At 39.8% G+C, this 24,345-nt stretch overlaps 2 pseudogenes; both read right to left on the bottom strand.

Annotated features, from left to right (window-relative positions):
- Gm11383 (predicted gene 11383) lies at window positions 4,760-5,747 on the bottom strand (annotated as a pseudogene).
- On the bottom strand, window positions 21,939-22,605 carry Gm18708 (predicted gene, 18708; annotated as a pseudogene).

Genomic DNA, 24,345 nt, shown 5'->3' on the forward strand with positions numbered 1-24,345 from the left:
CACAGCCCCACTCCCACCTCACCACTCAAGCATTCTCCTACACTGGGGAATCAAGGGCCAGGACCAAGGGCCTCTCGTCTTAATGATACCAGACAAGGCCATATTCTGCTACATATGCAGCTGGAGACATGGGTGGCTCCATGTGTACTTTTTCATTGATGCTTTAGTCCCTGGGAGCTCTGGGGACGTCTGGCTGGTTGATACTGTTATTTCTATGGGATTGCAAAACCCTTTAGCTCCTTCAGTCCTTTCTCTAACTCATCTACTGGAGTTCCTGTGCTCAGTCCAATGGTTGGTAGTGATCATCCTCCTTTGTATTTGTCAGGATCTAGCAGAGCCTCTCAGGAAACAGCTATAACAGACTCCTGTCAGCAAGATTTTCTTGGCATTAGCAATATTGTCTGGGTTTATTGACTGTATATGGGATAGATCCCCAAGTGGAACAGTCTCTGAATTGCCTTTCCTTCAGTCTCTGCTCCACACTTTGTCCCCATATTTCCTTTAGACAGGAATCATTTTGGGTTAAAAATCTGGATGAGTGGGTGGCCCATCTCCCACCTGGGGGGACTTTCCAAACCTCTGTAAATGGTCTCTAGAGGCTCTCATTCCACTTTGTTGGGCATTTCGGCTAATCTTATCACTGTTGGGTCCTGGGAGCCTCTTGCTTTCCTGGCATCTGGGACTTGATGGTGGCTATGTCCAGTTCCCCATCCTCCACTGCTACACTCCTCTGTTCAAATTCTTGATCCTCTGTATGTCATCCCTGTCTCCTTCTGTACTGTCTGGTTTTGTGTGTCAACTTGACACAGGCTGGAGTTATCACAGAGAAAGAACCCTCCCTTGAGGAAATGCCTCCATGAGATCCAACTGTAAGGCATTTTCTCAATTAGTGATCAAGGGAGGCAGGCCCATTGTGGGTGGTGCCATCTTTGGGCTGGTAGTCTTGGGTGCTATAAGAAATCAAGTTGAGCAAAGCAGAGGAAGCAAGCCAGTAAGTAACATCCCTCCGTGACCTCTGCATCGGCTCCCGCTTCCTGACCTGCTTGAGTTCCAGTCCTGACTTCCTTTGGTGATGAACAGCAACACGGAAGTGTAAGCTGAATAAACCCTTTACACCCCAACTGGCTTCTTGGTCATGATGTTTGTGCAGGAATAGAAACCCTGACTAAGACACCTCCCATTCTTGATCCTGTCCCTCTTTCCCTGCCCTCCTCTCCTCCTACCAAGGCCCCCATACTTCTACCTTCCATGAGTATTTTGCTCCCCCTTCTAAGAAGGACTGAAGCACTTTAGACTTGTTTCTTCTTGAGCTTTATGTGGTCTGTGAGTTTTATCTTAGGTATTCCGACTTTTGGGAATAATATCCACTTATCAGTGAGTGCATGGCACTTTTGACTGGGTTACCTCACTCAAGATGATATTTTCTAGTTCCATCCATTTGCCTAAGAATTTCATGAATTTGCTGTTTTTAAAGCTGAGTAGAACAATATGAACTAACCAGTAACCCCCGGAGCTCGTGTCTCTAGCTGCATATGTATTAGAAGATAGCCTAGTCGGCCATCAGTGGAAAGAGAGGCCCATTGGTCCTGTAAACTTTATATGCCTCAGTACAGGGGAACGCCAGGGCCAAGAAGTGGGAGTGGGTGGGTGGAGGAGTGGGTGGGGGAGGGTGTGTGGGGCTTTTGGGATAGCATTGGAAATGTAAATGAAATAAATACCTAATAAAAGTATATTTAATAATAAAAAAAAAAAGCTGAGCAGTACTCCATTGTGTAAATGTACCACATTTTCTGTATCCATTCCTCTGTTGAGGGAGATCTCAGTTCTTTCCAGCTTCTGGCTATTATAAATGAGGCTGCTCTGAACATAGTGGAGCATGTGTCTTTGTTATATGTTGAAGCATTTTTGAGTATATGCACAGGAGTTATATAGTTGTGTTCTCTGGTAGTACTATGTCCAATTTTCTGAGGAATTGCCAGACTGATTTCTAGAGTGTTTGTACTTGCTTGCAATACCACAAATAATGGAGGAGTGTTCCTCTTTCTCCACATCCTTGCCAGAATCTGCTGTCACCTGAATTTTTGATCTTCGCCATTCTGACTGGTGTGATGTGGGATCTCAGGGCTGATTTGATTTGCATTTATCTGATTACTGAGGATGTTGGGCATTTATTTAGGTGCTTCTCAGCCATTCCATATTCCTCAGTTGAGAAATCTTTGTTTAGCTTTGTTTGCTCATAACAGGGTTACTTTGGTTCTCTGGAGTCTATCTTCTTGAGTTCTTAATATATTTTGAATACTTGTCCGCTATCAGATGTAGGATTGGTAAAGATCTTTTTCCAATCTGTTGGTTGCCATCTTGTCCTATTGACAGTGTCCTTTGCCTTACAGGAGATTTGCAATTTTGTGAGGTTCCATTTGTCCATTGTTAATCTTAGAGCATAAGCCATTGTTGTTCTGTTCAGGAAGGTTTCCCTGGGTCCCATGTGTTTGAGGTTTTCCCCACTTGCTCTTCTATTAGATTCAGTGTATCTGGTTTTATGTGAAAGTGTTTGATCCACTTGCACTTGAGCTCTGTAGAAGGAGATAAGAATGGATCAATATGATTTCTTGTACATGCTAATTGCCAGTTGAACAAGCACCATTTGTTGAAAATGCTGTCTTTTCCCCTACTGGATAATTTTAGCTTGCTTGGTTAGAGTCACACCAAGGTATCTTATATTCTTTGTGACTATTGTGATGGGTGACATTTCCCTAATTTCTTTCTCAGCTTGTTTATCCTTTAAGTAGAGGGAGGCTACTTGATTCGTTTGAGTTAATTTTATATCCAGACATTTTGCTGAACTTGTTTATCAGGCTTAGGGGTTCTCTGGGGGAATTTTTGGGATCACTTAAGTATACTATCATATCATCTGCAAATAGTGATGTTTTGACTTCTTTCTTTCCAAATGGTATCCCTTCAACCACCATTTGTTGTCTAATTGCTCTGGCTAGGAATTTGAGTACTATATTGAATAGGTGGGGAGAGAGTGGACAGCTTTGTCTAGTTACTGATTTAGTGAGATTGCTTCAAGTTTCTTTCCATTTAATTTGATGTTGGCTACTGGTATGCTATATATTGGTTTTACTGTGTTTAGATATGGGCCTTGAATTCCTGATCTTTCCAAGACTTTTCCATGAAAGGGTTTTAAGTTTTGTCAAAAGAGTTTTCAGCATCCAGTGAAATAATCATGTGTTTTTTCCTTTAAATTTCTTTATGTAGTTATTTATGTTGATGGATTTCTGTATGTTGAACCATTCTTGCATTTCTGGGATGAAGCCTACTTGATCATGAGGAATGATCATTTTGATGTGTTCTTGGAGTCTGTTTGAGAATTTTATTGAGTATTTTGGCATTGATATTCATAAGGGAAATTGGTCTGAAGTTATCTTTGTTTGCTGGGTCTTTGTGTAGTTTAGATAACAGTGTAGTTATGGCTTCATGGAACAAATTGGGTATTGTTCTTTCTGTTTCTATTTTGTGGAATAGTTTGAAGAATATTGGTATTAGGTCTTCTTTGAAGGCCTGATAGAATTCTGCACTAAACCCATTTGGTCCTTGGTTTATGTTGGTTTGGAAACTTTTAATGACTGCTTCTATTTCTTAAGGGGTTATTGGACTATTTATATGGTTTATCTGACCCGGATTTAACTTTAGTACTTGGTATCTGTCTGGAAATTTGTACATTTCATCCAGATTTTCCAGTTTTGTTGAGTATAGGCTTTTGTAGTAGGATCTGATGATTTTTTTTTTTTTTAAATTTCCTTGGTTTCAGTTGTTATGTCTCCCTTTTCATTTCTGAATTTTTTAATTTGGATACTGTCTCTGTGCCCTCTAGTTAGTCTGGCTAAGGGTTTAATATATCTTATTTTCTCAAAGAATCAGCTCCTGGTTTTGTTTATTCTTTGTATAGTTCTTTTTGTTTCTACTTGGTTGATTTCAGTCCTGAGTTTTATTATTTTCTACCATCTACTCCTCTTGGGTATATTTGCTTCTTTTTTTTTTTTCTAGAACTTTCAGATGTGCTATTAAGCTGCTAGTGTATGATGTCTTTACTTTGTTTTTGGAGTCACTTAGAGCTATGAGTGTTGCTCTTAGCATTGCTTTCATTGTGTCTCATAAGCTTGGGTATTTTGTACCTTCATTTTCATTAAATTCTAAAAAGTCTTTAATTTCTCTGTTTATTTATACTTGACCAAGTTATCATTGAGTAGAGTTTTGTTCAATTTCCATGTGTATGTGGACTTTCCATTGTTTTTGTTGTTATTGGGGACTGTCCTTTGTCCATGGTGATTTAATAGGATACATGGGATAATTTCAGTCTTCTTGTATCTGTTGAGGTCTGTTTTGTGACAGATTATATGGTCAATTTTGGAGAAGGTACCATGAGGTGCTGAGAAGAAGGTATATTCTTTAGTTTTAGGGTGAAATTTTCTATAGGTATCTGTTAAATCCATTTTTCTTCATAAATCTGTTAGTTTCACTGTGTTTCTGTTTAGTTTTTGTTTCCATGATCTGTCCATTGATGGAAGTTAGGTGTTGACGTCTCCCACTATTATTGTGTGAGGTGCAATGTGTGCTTTGAGCTTTAGTAAAGTTTCTTTTATGAATGTGGGTGTCCTTGCATTTGGAGCATATAATCAGAATTGAGAGTTCATCATGGTAGATTTTTCCTTTGACCAGTATGACATGTCCTTCCTTATCTCTCTTTTTTTTTTTTTGAAGTGATTTTACCTTTATTTCCTCCACTTTAAGCCAATCATTAAATTTCACAGTAATTTCTGGGGTGGGGCAGAAGGAAGGCGTCATTCAGCATGATGGAGGCCATGGCCGGGCTGGTCTCACTGGGGAAGCTGGAGGAACATAGACTGTCCCACTGGCAGGTAGGTGATGTTTCAAGAGTGGGAGAACTGGTATGCAATGTCCTCAGCAGCCTCCAGCTTATGCAGCTCAATCAGGCCATTGCCTGCCGTGGCCAGCGAGTTGGCGATCAACAGTTCAGCGGCGTTGGAGTCACCCTCAGCAGAGATGATGGCTGCCTTCTTCTGCTGCTCAGCCTTTTCCACCATAAATCTGGCTCTCTCTGCTTCCTGCTGAGTCACCTGTTTGGCTTCTACTGCCTCTGTGAATTCCTTCCCAAAGGTCAGATGTGTCAGGGACACGTCATCCAGGATGAGCCCAAATGTTGCTGCTTGCTCTATGAGGTCATCGCTCACCTGCCTGGAGGCCAGCTCTCGTTGGGTAATCAATTCTCCAGCATCAAATTGAGCCACCACCGACTTGAGGATCTCTGTGGTGATAGAAGACAGGACCTGCTCATCATAGTCCTCGACAATGCTGGTGTAGATAAGAGGAAGCTGGCTGGCCACCGGCTGGAAGAGGATGCTCAGTGTGATATTGACGTTCTGCAATCTTTGTTACCAGGTTCCATGGTTGAGAGCAGCAGTCAAAGATAATCGGTTTCTGTACACAAGAGATGAGGAAATGAGTCCCTTCCCCTACCACAATGTCCTGTATGCCACGGAATCGGTCAAAGATGACAGCTCTGTGTCCAGCATCCACATTATACAAAGCGAGTTCACCACTCCTCCTACAACTGCCAACGCCAGGCCGAACTTTCCAAAGGACTCAAACACTTTGGCAGCCATGACTCCTTGTAAGGTTTCTACTCATACCTGCTTTCACTCTGACTTCCAAATGAATTCCCCCCTTATCTTTTTTTGATAAATTTTGCTTGAGAGTCATTTTTATTCGATATGGCTACTTCAGTTTTTTTCTTGGGACCAGTTGCTTGGAAGATTTTTATTCCAGCTTTTTACTCTGAGGCAGTGTCTTTCTTTGTCACTGAAGTGTGTTTCTTGTATGCAGGAAAATTCTGGGTCCTGTTTACATAGCCAGTCTGTTAGTCTATGTCTTTTTATTGGGGAATTGAGTCCATTGATATTAAGAGATAGTAAGGAAAGGTATTTGTTACTTCCTGTTATTTTTGTTGTTAGAAGTGAAATTGTGTTTGTTTGGCTATCTTCTTTTGGTTCTGTTGAAAGAAGATTACTTTCTTGCTTTTTCTAGTATTTAGTTACCCTCCTTTTGTTGGAGTTTTGTAGGGCTGGATTTGTGAAAATATATTGGGTAAATTTGGTTTTGTCATAGAATATCCTGTTTTCTCCATCTATGTTAATTTAGAGTTTTGCTGGGCCTAGTAGCCTGGGCTAGCATTTGTGTTCTTTTAAGGTCTGTATGACATCTGTCCAGGATCTTCTGGCTTTCATAGTCTCTGGTGAGAAGTCATATGTAATTCTGATAGGTCTGCCTTTATATGTTACTTGACCTATTCCCCTTACTGCTTTTAATATTTTCTTTGTTTAGTGCATTTGATGTTTTCATTATTATGTGACAGAGGATTTTTTTCTAGTCCAGTCTATTTGGAGCTCTGTAGGCCTTTTTAGGTTAGGGAAGTTTTCTTCTATAATTCTGTTGAAGATAATTACTGGATCTTTAAGTTGGGAATCTTCACTCTCGTCTACACCTATTATCCTTAGGTTTCATCTTCTCATTGTATCCTGAGTTTCTGGATGTTTTAGTTTAGGAGCTGTTTGCATTTTGCAATTTTTTAGTGTTGTGTCAATGTCTTCTATGGTATCCTCTGCACCTGAGGTTCTCTCTTCTATCTCTTGTATTCTGTTGGTGATGCTTGCATCTATGACTCCTTTTCTCTCTCCTAGGTTTTCTAACTCTAGGGTTGTCTCCCTTTGTGATTTCTTTATTGTTTCCATTTCCACTTTTAGGTCCTTGAGGTTTTATTCAATTACTTCACTTGTTTGGTTGTGTTTTCCTGTCATTCTTTAAGGGATTTTTCTGTTTCCTCTTTAAGGGCTTCTACCTGTTTACCTGTGTTCTCCTATATTTATTTAATGGAGTTATTTATGCCCTTCCTAAAGTCCTCTATCGACATCATGAGATGTGATTTTAAATTAGAGTCTTGCTTTTCAGGTGTGTTGGGGTATCCATGGTTTCCTGTGTTGGGAGGCCTGGGTTCTGATGTTGCTAAGTAGCCTTGGTTTCTGTTGCTTAGGTTTTTGAGCTTGCTTCTTGCTATCTGTTTATCTCTGGTGTTAGGTGATCTTGATGTCTCTGACTGGCGTTGTCCCTCTTATATCTTGTGAGCCTGTGATCTCAGGTGTGTCAGCACTCCTGGAAGATCAGTTCTCTCTGGGAAGGACTTGGGTATGGAGGTCTCTGGAATAGCCTTAGCTCCTGCATGCAGATGGAGACTGGAAGGATATTGTTCCTGGCTGCTTTGCTGTTTCTGTGACCTTTGTGCTCCTGCTACATTTCTCTTTGGGCAGTTATTGGAATAGAAGTGGTGGTCTTATCTGTGAGTTTAAGAGTGACAGCACTCCTAGGAGACCAGCTCTTTCCGGGCAGTATTTGGGTACAGGGGGCTTTGGGACAGCTTTAGATCTGGGCTCTTTTTTTCTTAGTTAACTTGTATCTGACCACATTGCTGAATGTGTTTATCTGCTGAATTCTCTGTTAGAATTTTTGGGGTAACTTATGAATACTATCATATCATCTGACACTCAAAGTGACACTGTGACTTCTATTTTTCCAACATGTATCCCCTTTATCTCCTTTAGTTGTCTTATCGCTCTGGGTAGAACAGGGACAATATTGAGACCTACAATTTAAACTCTCTCTCAGCATAATGTTTACTGATGGATCTCTGCAACTCCTTTTCTGCTGCCAGAAGAGGCCTCTTTGCTGATGACTAATCAAGGCACCAATTCTAGGTTTCAGGGGCTCTCCATTCCTTGATTGCTGGCTATCCAGGACAAGTCAGCTGTAAGCTCCTTTTTGTGGATTAAAACAGTACTGTTTTTCAGTTCTTTCTACCTGGTGTATCTAGGACAGTTATTTTGAAAAAATATAAATAAATCTTATATCTTAAAATATTTTGACTTAAAATGCAGTTTGAAGGTCACAAGGTTTGATAAAATATTGCTGTTCTCCCATTAGTGTTTCTGTAGTGAACAGTTCAGCCATGTGGGTCCCAGGGATATGGATTCCTGTTTTGTTGAAAACAGTGACTCTTCTTTATATACTCAGATATCTGGGTGACAGAATGGGATCCAACGACTTAGGCTTCACATTGTCTCTGAAATCTTTGCTGCCTTTTCCTCTGAGTTAGAGACATCTGCTCAGCTCTGCACATAGAGCAGAAGTGTTAATCATCCTAGGAATGTTTTTTCCCCCTAAAACCATAAATAAAGATTACAGATCTAGACTTGTCTATCTCTTTCTTCTGCTTCAAGGCTATTGATACCAAACAGCTGTCTGACAGGAAATGACAGGTCATGAACAGACTATGAGACAGTTCTGGGAAGGTTTCTCCTGTTCTCAGGGAAAGATAGGAATTTTCTTCCATCCTGTTTGCTCATCTGCCTTCTTCATTTGCTGATATTTTACAAACAGCATGCTCTCTTGTTCTTTCAGTAGGTTGTAGGTATTCACAGGGTCTCTATGCTTTGTTTATTAATGAATAATGCTGCCATGAACTTTGTGTATCTGTTTTGGTGCAGATAAATATTTTCAGTTATTTTGAATGCATGACTAAAATGGAATTGTTAGGCTCCATGGACTATCCATGTTTGACCCTCTGAAGACGTCTTAAATCAGGTTTCAAGGCCAGTGCACCATTTTACATCTCATGGAGACATCTTTTCTTTTTCTTTTTTTCCATGATGTTTGTAGAATATGATTTTAATACCTACAACTGTTAATATTCAACAAACAGAATAATTATTTTAAGATATATTTCCTTTTTAATGTATCCCTTTTGATTTCTGATTTTGTTAATTTGGATACTGTCCCTGTGCCTGCTGGTTAGTCTGGCTAAAGGTTTATCTATCTTGTTGACTTTCTTAAAGAACACTTCTGGTTTTGTTGATTCTTTGTATAGTTCTTTTTGTTTCTACTTGGTTGACTTCAGCACCAAGTTTGATTATTTCCTGCAGTCTACTCTTCCTGGGTGTACTTTCTTCCTTTCATTCTAGAGCCTTCAGGTGTGCTGTCAAGCTGTTAGTGTAAGCTCTCCTCAGTTTCTTTTTGGAGGGACTTAGAGCTATGAGTTTTTCTCTTACCACTGATTTCATTGTGTCTTATAAGTTTTGGTATGATGTGTCCTCATTTTCATTAAATTCTAAAAAGCCATTAATTTCTTTCATTATTTCTTCCTTGACCAAGTTATCATTGAGTAGAATGTTGTTCAGCTCCATGTATATGTGTGCTTTCCATTGCTTTTTTGGTATTCAAGACCAGCCTCAGTCCATGTTGATCCGATAGGGTTCATGGGATTATTTCAATCTTCTTGTATTTGTTGAGGCCTTCTTTACAACCAATTATATGGTCAATTTCAGAGAAGGCACATGAGCTGCTATGAAGAAGGTATACTCTCTTGCTTTTGGGTGAAATGTTCTCCAAATATCTGTTAGATCCATTTAGTTCATAATTTCTGCTAGTTTCACTGTGTCTCTTTTCAGTTTCTGTTTCCATGATCTGTTCATTGCTGAGGGTGTGGTGTTGAAATTTTCCACTCTTTTTGTGTGGGGTGCGATATGTGCTTTGAGCTTTAGTAATGTTTCTTTTATAAATGTGGGTACCCTTGCATTTGGAGCATAGATGATTAGAATTGAGAGTTCATCATGGTAGATTTTTCCTTTGACCAGTATGAAGTGTCCTTCCTTATCTTTTTTTATAACTTTTGGTTGAAAGTCAATTTTATTTGATATTAGAATGGCTACTCCAGCTTGTTTCTTGGGATTATTTGCTTGGAAAATTGCTTTCCAACCTTTGATTCTGAGATAGTGTCTGTCTGCCTTTGTCACTAAGGTGCATTTCCTGTATGCAGCAAAATGCTGGTTTTATTTGTCTATGTCTTTTTTGGGGAATTGAGTCCATTGATGTTCAGAGATAGTAAGTGAAAAGTGATTGTTACTTCATCTTATTTTTGTTGTTACAGGTAGAATCATGTTCGTATGGCTATCTTCTTTTGGATTTGTTGAAAGATTCAATCCATTTGGAGTTCTATAGGCCTCTAGTTTTTTTTTTTTTTTTTTTTTTTTTAGGTTAGGGAAGTTTTCTTCTATAATTCTGTTGAATATAGTTACTGGATCTTTAAGTTGGGGATCTTCAATCTCTTCTACACCTATTATCCTTAGGTTTTGTCTTCTCATTGTGTCCTGGATTTTCTGGATGTTTTAGGTTAGGAGCTTTTTTGCACTTTGCATATTTTTTAGTGTTGTGTCAATGTCTTCTATAGTATCCTCTGCACCTGAGGTTCTCTCTTCTATCTCTTGTATTCTGTTGGTGATGCTTGCATCTATGACTCCTTATCACTTTCCTAGGTTTTCTAACTCCAGGGTTGTCTTTGTGATTTCTTTATTGTTTCTATTTCCATTTTTAGATCCTTGGTGTTTTTGTTCAATTACTTCACCTATTTGGTTGTGTTTTCCTGTAATTCTTTAAGGGATTTTTATGTTTCCTCTTTAAGGGCTTCTAGCTGTTTACTTGTGTTCTCCTGTATTTCTTTAAGGGAGTTATTTATGACCTTCTTATAGTCCTTTATCACCATCAGGAGAAGTAGTTTTAGACCCAAATCTTGTTTTTCCAGTGTGATGGTGTATCCAGGACTTGCTATGTTGGGAGAATTGTGTTTTGATGATGCCGAGTAACCTTGGTTTCTGTTGTTTCTGTTCATATGTTTGCCTCCCACTATCTGAGTATCTCTAATGCTACCTTCCCTTACTATATCTAACTGGAGCCTGTCCTTTCTGTGATCCTGTTTGTGTCAGAACTACTCAGAGTTCAGCTGTCTCTGTGATCCTGTGATTTTGGGATCCTATGACCCTGAGATCTTGGGTGTGTCAGAGCTCCTGTGTGTCAAGCTGCCTCTGGGACACTGAGATTCTGGTGTGACTAAGCTCCTTGGATCCTGTGATCCTGTGGTGCTGGATGTATTAAAGCACTTGGAAGTAGAGCTTCCTCTAGGTACTGTGAGACTGACTGGGAGTTCGCACCCAAGGTCTGCTCAGGGCCAGACCAGAAGGAACCTGTGCCACTGGTGGGTGAAGTTCCTGGGTGCCTGGGTCCTGCTGATCCAAGTTACTCCTGGTGTTGGAGCAGTTTTGTGTCCTTCTCACCTCTGATCCTATGGAGACATCTTTTCTAGCTCATGTTATTATTTGTTTTCTCCAACCCCCTGATTTACTTTAAACTTGCATATGATGCATCATAGTGACACAATGTATTAAATAGCACCATTGTGCATACAATGTGTTAGATGGCACCACAAAGTCATAGGTAGCATCACTTTTATTTTTGAACAAAGTATGTTTTGGTCCATGTACCTTCTCCCTGTCTTCGCCTCTTCTCTTCCTTCATTCTCTTTTATGCTTTCACATTACTAGAGTATTTTAGACCCTTTCTCCTCAGTATCACATTTTATCCCCTTCTTTATCTCCTTTCAGGCTTTACCCACATCTAAAGCCATTTACATATATCAACATCTACATTTACTGCTAGGATCAACATGTGACATGGTGTATGAGGTTTTTGTCTTTCTCAGATCAGATGTTCATTTTAAAAAATTTTTTATTAGATATTTTCTTCATTTACACTTCAAATGCTATCCTGAAAGTCCCCTATACTTTTACCCCGTCCTGCTTCCCATACCCACCCATTCTCACTTCTTGGCCCTGGTGTTCCCCTGTATTGGGGCATATAAAGTTTGCAATACCAAGGGGCCTCTCTTCCCAATGATGACTGACTAGGCTACTTTCTACTACATATGCAGCTAGAGACACGAGCTCTGAGGGTACTGGTTAGTTCATATTGTTGTTCCACCTATAGGGTTGCAGACCCCTTCAGCTCCTTGGGTACTTTCTCTAGCTCCTCCATTGGGGGCCCTGTGATACATCCAATAGCTGACTGTGAGCATCCACTTCTGTATTTGCCAGGCACTGTCATAGCCTCATAAGAGACAGCTATATCAGGGTCCTTTCAGCAAAATCTTGCTGGCATATGCAATAGTGTCTGGGTTTGGTGGCTGATTATGGGATAAATCCCCGGGTGAAATAGTCTCTGGATGGCCCATGCTTTCATCTTAATTCCAAACTTTGTCTCTGTAACTGCTTTCATGAGTATTTTGTTCCTATTCTAAGGAGGAATGAAGTATCCACAATTTGGTCTTCCTTCCTGAATTTCTTGTGTTTTGCAAATTGTATCTTGGGTATTCTAAGTTTCTGGGCTAATATTCACTTATCAGTGAATGCATATCAAGTGAGTTCTTTTGTGATTGGGTTACCTCACTCAGGATGATATCCTCTAGAAACATCCACTTGACTAAGAATTTCATAAATTCATTGTTTATAATAGCTGAGTAGTACTCTATTGTGTGGATGTACCACATTTTCTGTATCCATTCCTCTGTTGAGGGACATCTGGGTTCTTTCCAGCTTCTAGCCATTATAAATAAGGCTGCTTTGAATATAGTGGAGCATGTGTCCTTATTACCAGTTAAAACATCTTCTGGATATATGCCCAGGAGAGGTATTGCTGGATCCTCCGGTAGTACTATGTCCAATTTTCTGAGGAGCCACCAGACTGATTTGCAGAGTGGTTGTACAAGCTTGCAATCCCACCAATAATGGAGGAGTGTTCCTCTTTCTCCACATCCTCACCAGCATCTGCTGTCACCTGAATTTTTGATCTTAGCCATTCTGACTGGTGTGAAGTGGAACCTCAGGGTTGTTTTGATTTGTATTTCCCTGATGATTAAGGATGTTGAACATGTTTTCAAGTGCTTCTCAGCCCTTAAGTATTCCTCAGTTGAGAATTATTTGTTTAGCTCTGTACCCCATTTTTAATGGGGTTATTTGAATTTCTGGAGTCTAGCTTCTTGAGCTCTTTGTATATATTGGATATTAGTCTCCTATCTGATTTTGGATTGGTAAAGATCCTTTCACAATCTGCTCATGGCCTTTTTGTCTAATGATAGTATCTCTTACCTTACTGAAGGTTTGCAATTTTATGAGGTCCTATTTGTCGACTCTTGATCTTACAGCACAAGACATTGCTGTTCTGTTTAGGAATTTTTCCCCTGTGCCCGTATCTTCGAGGCTTTCCCCCACTTTCTCCTCTATAAGTTTCAGTGTCTCTGGTTTTATGTGGAGTTCCATGATCCACTTAGACTTGAGCTTTGTACAAGGATATATGAATTGATCAATTCACATTCTTCTACATAACTGCCAGTTGTGCCAGCACCATTTGTTGAAAATGCTGTCTTTTTTCCACTGGATGGTTTTAGCTCCCTTGTCAAAGATCAAGTGACCATAGGTGTGTCGGTTCATTTCTGGGTCTTCAGTTCTGTTCCATTGATCTACCTGTCTGTTTCTGTACCAATACCATGCAGGTTTTTTTTTATTTTTTTTCCCACAATTGCTCTGTAGTACAGGTTGAGGTCAGGTAAGGTGATTCCACCAGAGGTTCTTTTATTGTTGAGAATAGTTTTTGCTATCCTAGGTTTTTTGTTATTCCAGATGAATTTGCAAATTGCCCTTTCTAACTCAGTGAAGAATTGAGTTGGAATTTTGATTGTGATTGCATTGAATCTATAGATTGCTTTCGGCAGGATAGCCATTTTGACTATAATAATCCTGCTAATCCATGAGCATGGGAGATCTTTCCATTTTCTGAGATCCTCTTCAATTTCTTCCTTCAGTAACTTGAATTTATTATCATACAGATCTTTCACTTTCTTAGTTAGAGTCACTCCAAGATATTTTATATTATTTGCGACTATTGTGAAGGGTGTTGTCTCCCTAATTTCTTTCTCAGCCTGTTTATACTTTGTGTAGAGAAAGGCCATTGATTTGTTTGAGTTAATTTTATATCCAGCTACTGTACTGAAGCTGTTTATCAGGTTTAGGAGTTCTCTGGTAGAATTTTTAGGGTCACTTATATATACTATCATATCCTCTGCAAATAGTGATATTTTGACTTTTTCCTTTCCAATTTGTATTCTGTTGATCTCCTGTTGTCAAATTGCTCTGGCTAGGACCTCAAGTACTATATTGAATAGGTAGGGAGAAAGTGGGCAGAGTTGTCTGGTCCCTGATTTTAGTGGGATTGCTTCCAGCTTCTTTCCATTTACTTTGATGTTGGCTACTGGTTTGCTGTATATTGTTTTTATTATGTTTAGGTATGGGCTTTGAATTACTGATCTTTCCAAGACTTTTACTGTGAATGGGCATTGGAATTTGTCAAAGCCTTTCTCAGAATCTAACAAAATGATCCTGTGATTTTTTTGTCTTTGAGTATGTTTATATAGTGGATTACGTTGATGGATTTCTCTATTTTAAACCATCCCTGCATCACTGGGATGAAGCTTACTTGGTCATGATGGACGATCGTTTTGATGTGTTCTTGGATTTGGATTGAGAGGAATTTATTGAGTATTTATGCTTCAATAGTCATAAGGGAAATTGGTCTGAAATACTCTTTCTTTGTTGGATCTTTGTGTGGTTTAGGTATCAGAGTAATTGTGGCTTTATAAAACGAATTGGGTAGAGTACCTTCTGTTTCTATTTTGTGGAATAGTTTGAGTAGAGGTGGAATTAGGTCTTCTTTGAAGGTCTGATAGAACTCTGCACTAAACTCATCTGGTCCTGGGCTTTTTTTGGTTGGGAGACTTTTTAGGGGAAATGGGATTGTTTAAATTGTTAATCAGATCCTGATTTAACTTTGGTGCCTAGTATCTGTCTAGGAAATTGTCCATTTCATCCAGGTTTTCCAGTTTTGTTGAGGATCTGATGATGTTTTGGATTTCCTCAGATTCTGTTGTTATGTCTTTTTTTTTCATTTCTGATTTTGTTAATTAGGATACTGTCCCTGTGCTCTCTAGTTAGTCTGGCTAAGGGTTTATCTATCTTGTTGATTTTCTTAAAGAACCAGCTTCTGGTTTGTTTGATTCTTTGAATAGTTCTTTTTGTTTCCACTTGGTTGATTTCAGCCCTAAGTTTGATCTTATTTGCTGCCTTCTACTCCTTTTGGGTGAATTTGCTTCCTTTCATTCTAGAGCTTCTCGGTGTGCTGTCTGGCTCCTAGTGTATGCTCTCTCTAGTTTCTTTTTGGAGGCACTCAAGGCCTACGAGCTTTCCTCTTAGAACTGCCTTCATCGTATCCCATAAGTTTGGTATGTTATGGCATCATTTTCATTAAACTCTTAAAAAGTCTTTAATGTCTTTCTTTATTTCTTCCTTGACCAAGGTATCATTGAGGAGAGTATTGTTCATTTTCCACATGAATGTTGGATTTCTATTATTTATGCTATTAAGATCAGCCTTAGTCCATGGTGATCTGATAGGATGCATGGGGTAGTTTCAATATTTTTGTATCTGTTGAGGCCTGTTTTGTGACTTATTATCTGGTCAATTTTGGAGGAGTTACCATGAAGTCCTGAGAAGAAGGTATATCCTTTTGTTTTAGGATAAAATGTTCTGTAGATATCTGTTAAATCCATTTGTTTCATAACTTCTGTTAGTTTCCATGTGTCTTTGTTTAGTTTCTATTTCCAGGATATGTCCATTGGCGAGAGTGGAGTGTTGAAGTCTCACACTATTATTGTGTGAGGTGCAATGTGTGCTGTGAGCTTTACTAAAATTTCTTAAATGTATGTGGCTGCCCTTGCATTTGGAGCATATATATTCAGAATTGAGAGTTCATCTTGGTAAATTTTACCTTTGATGAGTATGAAATGCCCCTCCTTGTCTTTTTTGATAACTTTGATTTGGACCTCAATTTTATTCGATATTAGAATGGCTACTCCACTTTGTTTCTTCAGACCATTTGCTTGGAAAATTGTTTTCCAGCCTTTCATTCTGAGGTAGTGTCTGTCTTTTTCCCTGAGGTGGGTTTCGTGTAAGCAGCAAAATGTTGGGTCCTATTTGTCAGCCAGTCTATCAGACTATGTCTTTTTATTGGGGAATTGAGTCCATTGATGTTAAGAGATATTAACGAAAAGTAATTGTTGCTTCCTGTTATTTTTGTTGTTAAAGTTGGGATTCTGTTCTTGTGGCTGTCTTCTTTTAGGTTTGTTGAAAGATTACTTTCTTGCTCTTTCTAGGGTCTAGTTTCTGTCCTTGTGTTTGTGTTTTCCCTGTATTATCCTTTGAAGAGTTGGATTCATAGAAAGACATTGTGTGAATTTGGTTTTGTCATGGAATACTTAGGTTTCTCCATATATGGTATTTGAGAGTTTTGCTCAGTATAGTAGCTTGGGCTGGCATTTTTGTTCTCTTATTGTCTGCATAACTTCTGTCCAGGATCTTCTGGCTTTCATAGTCTCTGGTGAAAAGTCTTGTGTAATTCTGATAGGCTTGCCTTTATATGTTACTTGACCCTTTTTCCCTTACTGCTTTTAATATTCCATCCTTATTTAGTGCATTCGTTGTTCTGATTATTATGTGTCAGGAGGAATTTCTTTTCTGGTCCAGTCTATTTGGATTTCTGTAGGCTTCTTGTATGTTCATGGGCATCTCTTTCTTTAGGTTAGGGAAGTTTTCTTCTATAATTTTGTTGAAGATAATTGCTGGCCCTTTAAGTTGAAAATCTTCATTCTCATTTACTCCAATTATCCGTAGGTTTGGTCTTCTCATTGTGTCCTGGATTTCTTGGATGTTTTGAGTTAGGATCTTTTTGCATTTTGCATTTTCTTTGATTCTGGTGTCCATGTTCTCTATGGAATCTTCTGCATCTGAGATTCACTCTTCCATTTCCTGTATTATGTTGCTGATGCTCGCATCTATGGTTCCTGATTTTTTTCCTAGTGTTTCTATCTCCAGAGTTGTCTCCCTTTAGGTTTTCTTTATTGTTTCTTCTTACATTTTTAGATCTTGGATGGTTTTTTAATTCCATCACCTATTTGTTTGTGTTTTCCTATAATTCTTTAAGGGATTTTTGTGGGGTTTTGGGGGGGGGTGCTCCTACTTGTTTAGCAGTGTTTTCCTGTTATTCTTTAAGGGCTTACACCTATTTCGCTGTGTTCTCTTGTATTTCTCTAAGTGAGTTATTGATGCTCCTCTTAAAATCCCCTACCACCATCATGAGATATGATTTTAAATATGAGTCTTGCTTTTCGGGTATGTTGGGGTATCCAGGACTTGCTGAGGTGGGAGTGCTAGGTTCTGATGATAGTGAGCGATCTTGGTCTCTGTTAGTAAGATTCTTACGTTTGCCTTTCGCCATCTGGTAATCTCTGGTGTTAGTTATTATAGCTGTCTCTGGCTGGAGCTTGTACCTGCTGTGATTCTGTTAGCCTCTGTCAGCACTCCTGGGAGTCCAACTCTCTCCTGAGTCTCAGTGGTCAGAATACTCTCTACAGGCCACCTCTCCTCTGATAGGGGAGGAGCACAGTGGTCTGGAGCTCAGATCTACTTCCTGGCTGAAGATGACGGTCCCAAAATGGGGCCTGTCCCAGAAGCTATGTTCCTTCTACATTCCTCAGGCTCTCCTTTGCAGACTAGGTTCTGAGGGACCTGGGATACAAGATGGCTCCATTTTCAGCAGCTCTTTCACATGTGAAACAGGAAGGTTGGTGACAGGCAACTTACCTGAGATACCTGGACTGCAGTGTTTCCCTTTCCCCCTAAGAGAACCATAGCTAGAGCAGTGGAGATGCTCATAGAAGAATAGCATACATTTTCTGTATGGTTGTTTTCACCTAGAATCTTCAAAAGATTGATGGCAAAGATGCCATTTGATTCCAATTTGTTTCCAATGTATTCATGATGCAGAGTCAGGATGCAAAGGAGAAACAGAACTCAACACAGAGGTGAAGAGACATTGTTCTTATGAAGGGAAATCTGGGATTCGACTCTTTGTTCTTAATTCAAACTTTATAAGTACTTTAAATTGAGTTTTTAAATTTTATTCTGAGTCAATAACCTTCAATATTAAGGTTATTAGGTAAGTGTGGTCATGGCGGGAGACCAAACTACCTTCTGTCTCATCTGCATAGGTAGATGGAACTATCATCAGGAAGGAATACACAGGGCATAGCTGAGAGAGGAGGAGATCTAGTCTCCCTTCATATAGACCTTTTCCTCTCTTCTGAAGAAAATGCATTTGTGTATAAAGAAAAGGAGGATGAGAAGAGGAACCAATGAAGAAAAAAGTGACGAGAATCTAGATTCTCAAGCCTTGCTTCAACAATGCTATATCCTGGACTCTTGTCTGTGAAGAATCCTCATGTGATATCCAGGCATGCAGGAGAAAATGCCCTTTACTTGCAAGTTGATACAGGAAAGACACTGAAAAAAGCCAAAATCAGGATGGTATCATCTACTTTGTTGTGCAGCAGGGAACATTCCCATGCAGTGGCTGCTCAGGGGGCCTTGCATGAGTTGCAGCCAATCAGCCTGCTTTTCTCTTGAGTATGACTCACCTCCCAGATGAGTGGACAGCTTGACCCAGAGTAAGAGACTGCTCCTGGCATCTTCACCCAGTTTGTAGTCACTTTGCATTCCCATAGCTGTTCTCTCAGTCTCATATGACCATTGTACCTTGGAAGTGTGTTCCAGAGTGCTTTCTATGGTGCTAATATGCAGACCAAATAGCCTGGTGAGACCCAGAACACCCCATTGTATGTTTCCCCCCATTCCTCAGACAGAGGGACACAGCATCCTGATAGTGTACTTAGGTCCTCGGGATCTTCCACTTAAGTGTCCCAAAGCTCTGAAGGAAAGTTGTGGCTGCTTTATTTCAATGAACTTACTCTCTGTTTGGTCCTCTCATCGGACACAGCTGGCTCACCCCTACTTTCCTGCTCATTCTCACTTCAGTTTAAAGTTACTTCTGAATCCTTGAAGGTTTCAGGATTATTAAGGTTTATTGAACCTAGAATGTTGCCTACCCCACCTCTTTCAGTGAATTCAAACTCCTCACCATTCCCAACTTCATTGGAACAGGATATCATCAGGGTCATTTTTTTGTCCTACCCTAGTGCAGCTGTCCCACCTCAGGTCTGCTCATCACTCCTGAGTGTAATTCTTTCTCATGGTAGTTTTAGTCTCTACAATACATGGAGCTCTTTGAAGGCAATGAACAGTGAGTTACTCCAATTTTTATCAAGATGATGTATGCTCAGGATAAAAGTGGGTGTTAGTGTTTCAGTCCACATGGGATGACTGTTTTTAAAAATAGTTATGAAGAGTTAGAGTAGAGCTCAGATGGACTAAAGCCTCCCGATCTTTAAAGGACACAGAAGAGACTTTATCTTACAGATCCTTGAGGAGAGTGCAGAGATAGTCAAATTGGCTAGGTTGCAGGAGGACCAGAGAAACAGGATACACACTGAAAAAGGACACTGAGATCCTGCTGCACTTATTCCTGACTGAGTTGTGTTAATACAGCAGTAAGACCCCAGCCCCGAGATCAACCTCACAGCCCCTTGCCAACTGAGGTTTCTAGATAAGTGACCTCTGTGAATGCTCTCCAGACATCACCTCCCCTCTTTCTCCTTTCCTAACTTACCTCTCAAGTCCTATGGTTCTATCTCCTAGGCTTGACATTCTAAAGCTAGATCCTAGGAGTCCTTCAACCTAGACTAATCCAAATGGTCTTACCTGTAAAATTCATTACCTCCCAGTGCAGTTTTCAAGGTGTGATCCTACCAGAGTTCAGTGAGGTACCTACCCTGTTCAGGCAGGCCCTTTATTCACTGTAGGGCAGGATACAATGATCAGTGCCCCAGGCAAAAGTAGAGTGCACTGACCTTGCTTGAAGCCACTTCTGGCTTCTGCAGAATGGAGATGGGTGAGGCTTAGGGAATATGTGAGCCATATAACATGCAAAACTAGTAGTATCCTTGGGTCTATGGCTGAAAAGGCACCAAAGGAGATTTACCGGATTCCAGGTACATCTGGAATCTATAGATGACCACTAGTCTTGGTCCAGATGAAAGATCCAGATGTGAAGGTGTTTACTCCAGGTGTCCTGTCATGTTTCCAGGAGGACAGTCCCATGTGCAGAATCCTTATCCTATCTCCCTGAAAAGACTTTTTCAACTGCTGGGTATTGACAGCTTCATTGGAGGATTCTTCATGCAAAAGGGTTGAAACAAACACTGAAATTAAGAGAGGACATTGTGTTCTCCACCCCTAGTCAGGGAAAACCATATTTACATGCCCCTAAGATAGAAGACCTCCTCACATTTGACATTTTAGATGTTTCACTTTCTATTCTCTTTTTTAAAATGTTTAAAATCTTTTTCCTTTTTTGAATTTATTAATTTATTTATTTTTACACTCCATATTTTATTCCCCCTCGTCCACCCTGTGACTGTTCCACATTCCGTATCTCCTCCCCACCTTCCTGTCTCCACATGGATGTCCCACCCCCAACCCTACCTGAACTCTAAGCTCCCTGGGGTCTCCAGTCTATTGAGGATTAGGTGCATCATCTCTGAATGAAAACAGACCCAGCAGTCCTCTACTGTATGTGTATCAGGGCCTCATATCAGTTGGTGTATTCTGCCTGGTTGGTGGTCTGGTGTTGGAGAGATCTCTGGGTCCAGATTAATTGAGACTGCTGGTCCTCCTATGGGATTGCCCTTCTCCTCAGCTTCTTTCAGCTTTCCCTAATTCAGCAAGAGTGGTCAGCTACTTCTGTCCATTGGTTGGGTGCAAATATATGCATCTTTCTTTTATGTTTAAAGTTATAGCAACATAGTTTATGTTTCTGAATGTTGTGCCTGAAAGTATATCTGGGCATTACATGCAGCCTCTTGTATAGAAGACAGAACAGCATGAAAATAGCTGGACTGGAGTATTTATTAGATCCTGGGATGTTTGTCCACCAGGAAAAACTGATGGAATATTTAGAATCTATCCCAGAACATTTTTATCAGAGACTCTTGGTCTTAACCTATTGCTGGTTCATCCTTTAAATCGCACATTTTGTGGCTTTGCATATAATTGCAAAACTATATAGCAGTTGTCAAAATATAATTCCAAACCTTTATTATTACTGAAGAAAATGTCCTGATGATTATCAATAGCCATTTCTCACACCCACATGCTTTACCTAGCAACCACTAGTGTATTCTCTGCCTATATTTGCCAGTAATGAACATTTCTTGTAAATAAAATATGTATTTGTGTGTGTGTATGTGTGTGTGTGTGTGTATATATACATGTGTGTATTTCTCTTTTGCCACCTGATGATTTTCATACACACTTGTTAAATGTGTCACTGACACGAGTTTAGGCCATAGACATGCTACACTTAGCCAGCAACAGTGAATTGAGTTCATTTTAGAAATATCACTGCAGAGGAAGCTACTAATTCCTGATATGGGACAGAAAGGAATTTCTGGATGAGTCAGTCTAAAGTAGAGTTGGACTTATTAAGAAGCAAACACATATACATGTATATATTAAAATGTAGCAAGCAAAGCTAAATAGTAAAGAAAGGGGGACAAAAACTGAACCATGCAAAAGTCTCCAGGGAAAGCATGGCTTCAGTGTCATAACAGTAGATACACATGTGGCTTTGGTGGCTCTCATAGGTTCATCATACAAAGTTGCTGAGAATCCCTTATTCCCATATTATTTAATAGAGGTTGGATTTTATTTTGGTGTCTTGTTTTTTGTTTTGTTTTGTTTTTTAAGGACAAGCTTTTAAAAGTAAAATGAATAAAGCTATATGAGACCAAGACACATAAGCAAATCTTCCACATAGAAAGATACCATGCTGGGAAACAGCAACATTAAGGAGACTTCACAGACACAGGAAATCTCATCTTGTCTACAGGATCAGTCATCTAGTTCTACCTGAGAATGTCCAGGTTTCATTTTGCGGAAGCAGAGATCTCACTCAATTTCGAACTCTCTGTGATACACTCAGTCTAGAAAAGCTTTCAACTCCGCATGCTCTTCTTGTGCTTATAGATGAGCAGCTTCTCACCAATCACTTACTCTTACAAGCGTTGCTGTGATGAACTTCAAGCTTCTCCAGGGTATTCATCTTTTGCTGCTCAGATTCACATTTACTGAAAAGGATACTCATACCACTTGCCTTCTAACCTCTCACCTAGTATGGTGTGAGCACATCTGCAAGACCTTTTAGCCTGTGGCTTTCTTGTTCATCTTGCTTGAGGATAGGATTGGCTTCCTTATGTGCAGCATCCGCTTCCTCAGTCACCATCTGTTCTCCACCAGCAGAAGAGAAATTCAACCTTCTGTCCCTCGCTGTTTCTTTATTTGTTCTGATTCACCAACAGACAGTCTGTCCATTTCCTGTTTTAATTTGTGTTTTGGGGGCTGCTTTTTACTTTGGCCCTACCTTAGTGAAGCACCTGGTCTATAGTCAAATTACTGCTATATGTGTGCCCTCTGACAAAGAGTCTATTTTCTGCTCTGCTTCTTCTTTCTAAACTCTGTTTCCTTTGGCGTCTTCCCTGCCAACCACCTCTTCATCCTCTAATAATAGGCTACATTATTTTCCTGTTCTTGGCTGAAGTGCTCTAGATTTTTTTTCTTTTTTCCTTTGGTATACTATATGGAGTCTATTTAGAACATTTGAACCAAACATGAAAGAATAAGCCAAACCTTTTTCTAGCACCTCAAAGAAACTTCTCCAAAATTAACCATATACCAATGACAAAGCAACAAGAAAAGTCAAACAAACAAACAAACAAACAAACAAACAAACAAACAAGCAACTCCTGTATCTTATCATACCAGCATGGATTCAACACCAGCTGGACTTCAGTAACTACAGAAACAACAGAATGCATACAAACTCATGGAAACTAATCAACTCTTAACTGAACATCCAGGTAAGCTTCCCTTTCCTCACCTATTCTCCTAGCTTTCTGAGTCCTCTGGAGCAAGCTCAGTTGTCTGGAGCAGCCTACCATCCCATGGAGGACCTCCATTCCTGTGATACCTCTCCCCCTAGCTTCATCAGACATGCTGCTCCTGAACCGTACAGGCAAGCTTCCATTACTCCACCCATATTCCATGGTCACTGACTCCTATGGGAAGGCCAAGCTACCATGAGCAGTCTGCTAGCCCAGGTACACATTCATTTTCCTGCAACCATTCTGCCTACCTTCATTTGATCTGCTGTTCCATAAATATACAGACCAACTGACCCTGAACAATACAGACCCAAAGCTCCATATCCATACATCTCATCAATATCCATCAGAGGCCTGCCACACCAGGACAATTGACGCTAACTACCCTTCAAGTACCTCTACAGGAACATCCAGGGAACAATGATATCCAGATGGCTAAAGGCCCTGGAAAAACACAATTCACAAAGGTCTATCAATATGACACCTTCAGAGAACAACTACCCTTCTACAGCAAGTCTTGGAAATCTTAACACAACCTAAGCATAAGAAAGTTACTTCAATACAATCTGATAATGATGATAGGGACCTTTAATAAGGAAATGAATTAATCCTTTAGAGAATACATGAAAATAAAATATAACATGTGGAAGGAAATAAATAAACCTGTGCAAGACCTGAAAGAGGAAATAAAAGCAATATAAAAAACAAAACAAAACCACAAACTGGTGTAATTCTGGAGTTGGAAAACCTAAGGAAGAGAATAGGAACAACAGATGTAAGCATCACTAACAGAATATTGGATATGGATGAGAGACTCTCAGGCCTAGAAGATACTGTCGTAGCTTGTCAAAAGACCTTCACTCACACAAAGACCACAGAGACTGTCATCATTGCAAAATTCATGAGGATTTTACTTATCCAACATGTTGGGGAACCCCCCATCTCAACACACAGGCCGGAGGAGAGTCCAAGAACAAAGAAAGAACACACTTTTTATAACTTTGTAAGGGCCGCATGTAGGCACCGGGGTAGTTTGGCTTATTTTAGCTGGTGTAGTCAATAACCTTTTTAGACATTGGTTGTAGAGGGTGACTCTCATTTTGTCTGTCCTTGAGGTTTTTAGTGTGAGGCAGGGAAGGGGAATTGTTAATCTTGTTTTGGAAGCTTAGTAATTTTGACTGTTAAAACTATGTTTCTATATTTGTTTATTCAGCCAGCTTTTTATCTGACTCTGTATTTGGCCTGCTAGGGCAGTTTAGAACGTCCTTTTGAAGGGGGAAGTTACTGGGTAGTTTTGAATTTATTTTGGATATTACATTCCCCCCTTTCTCTCTGGTACATTTCAATCCTGAAATGATGTCTCAGTTTGTTGTAGCTACTGATATTAT

Source organism: Mus musculus, chromosome 13 (assembly GCF_000001635.26).
Source record: "Mus musculus strain C57BL/6J chromosome 13, GRCm38.p6 C57BL/6J".
Taxonomy (NCBI): Eukaryota; Metazoa; Chordata; class Mammalia; order Rodentia; family Muridae; genus Mus; species Mus musculus.